We start from the raw sequence: 2,266 nt of genomic DNA, 5'->3' as shown, positions 1-2,266 counted from the left end.
TTCGGATTCCATATAAGTTTGAAAAGTATACTTTGCCTTGTGGGTTGAATTAACGTATAAACGACCAGTTTATAATTGCATACATTATTTTAATTTTGTGATTCACTGGAGGTGATTGGCATTCATCGTCCATTAAGCATAGTGAAAAGAACCAGCCACTTGACAAGTCTCTGGTGTATGCTTAAGTCATTGAATATTCTATTAATTATAACACAGTAGAAAAATTGGGTACATACGTATTCAAATATGCAAAATCTTCAAATATGTTTCATTCATGTCCTTCAGGAAAGGAAATCTGCCAACCTTACCTGGTCTGGTCTGCATGTGCCTCCAGACCCACAGCAATGTGGTTGACTCTGAACGGCTCTCTGGGCAATGAGGGACGAGTAACAAATGTTGGTCTGTGCAGTGACCCATTCATCCCGTGAATGATAGTTAAAAAAGGCAAAATGAGCAAATAAATGACAAGTTTGAAATATGTAAATTCATTAAGGGTGGTAGTTTATGGAATATAGTAAAGCTGAAATATGAGGTATTTTCTGGACATCATTGTGATTCACAATAAACTTCTAAATTCAATTTCAATTGTTTCGATTTCATGGATAATTACCTTGACTTTGTGAGCTGCAGGGTGAATTCTATCGATAAGAAACGCATCACGGACTATAAAATTTATCTGAATTATGTCTATCAGGAGTTGGATTACCTCTGATTCTTTTCAATTAAAATTATTGGAGTCTTGAGATGTTTAAGAATTTGCTCATCAGATTCCTTGATTTGATTTTGCTCTGAGAGATGTACAACATGGAAATAAATCATTTGGTCCAACCCATCCATGCCGACCAGGTATCCAAATCCAGTCTAGTGCCACCTGCCAGCACTCGACCATATCCCTCCAAACCCTCCCTATTCATGTACCCATCCAGATGCATTTAAACGTTACAATTGTATCACCCTCGACCCCTTCCTCTGGCAGCTTTTGATTTTTTTGTAATCTGCATTTTACAGTAAGAACATAACAAAATACATTGATTTTTTTTCTATTTGTTGAGACAAAATAGCACGTATTTGTTTAATTTAAGAATTAGGTTTTCGTGAAAAAAACAATAACTTGGAAGAGGGTCCATTAATCCTGAGCCAGCTCATTAATGTCAACAATACCTGCGACTGTTTTGCTGGCTTCCACAACAGACGATCCTCAAGCATCATCTTTTCTGTTGTGCCAATACTCCTCCAACATCACCGATTGACCAACTGGATTTGACCAACCAATGTTAAAGTCGCGTTCGTCGCTGATGGGTCCACTTCATAGACATTGCGATCATGCTGTTCTGCCACTTTTTCAACACAGCTGACCCAATCAAAAACGAAGACACTGTTGCTCTCCTGCCAACTTTTGCTGTTGAGCAGACCTCGCAAACATAACATCTGCAATGTAGCAGCTGCTGATTCCATGTCTTGTACTTGCTCCAGAAAAGGGAGTGAGGGATGAACTCTCCTGTACACTATATCTATTCGAGATCCACACTCTGCTGGCCACTCAACGTCCGCACCCTCGGTTCACCAGAGGTCTGCGCACTGTACCCAGCTCGATACGACTGAGGGTCCTTGTGCTGGACGTTGTGTTGCCGTCAATACCATCCAAACAAAGGAAAGGCAAACAGGTAAAAAGAAAATGAGATGAAAGGAAAAGAAAAAATGCTATCAGAGCAGATGAGCTGCAGCACAGAAGCTTTTCTCTGTCGCGATCTTGTTCTGGACCTTATTGCTGAACATTTTCATGAAACTACTGTGAAATACCTTGAATGAAATAAGAATCTTCCATTTGAGAAGCTGGCCAAAAAAGATTAGGGAAATGAAGATGTGGTCTCACCTGGAACTTGGCAGTTGGAGTAACACTTCCTGACATTTATACATGAGCACTCTTGCCAATAGGGCCAGCAAGTCGTTCGCCTTCCTGACGAACTTTTTGACTTAATGCTGCAATACTGAGTTAGCGATTCAAAAGTAGTTGATTGCAGTACGTCACTTATTGCATCACAATGTGTGTTGAGGGAAAATGAGCGCATACGTCGAGCTGCAATGTTAAATTAGATTTGGACAGAATGCATGAATGGCGGTTTTAGTAATTATGGCGCTAATGAAAGTGAATTAATTCACTGATTTTTCCCTCCAATGTTGCCATCCATTTGTTGCTGTTACACGGATGGTGCTGCTAAGTGGGCGGCACGATAGCACAGTGGCTAGCACTGCTGCCTCACAGCGC

This window comes from Chiloscyllium plagiosum, chromosome 8 (genome assembly GCF_004010195.1).
Source record: "Chiloscyllium plagiosum isolate BGI_BamShark_2017 chromosome 8, ASM401019v2, whole genome shotgun sequence".
Taxonomy (NCBI): Eukaryota; Metazoa; Chordata; class Chondrichthyes; order Orectolobiformes; family Hemiscylliidae; genus Chiloscyllium; species Chiloscyllium plagiosum.
This window is presented reverse-complemented; position numbering follows the sequence as displayed.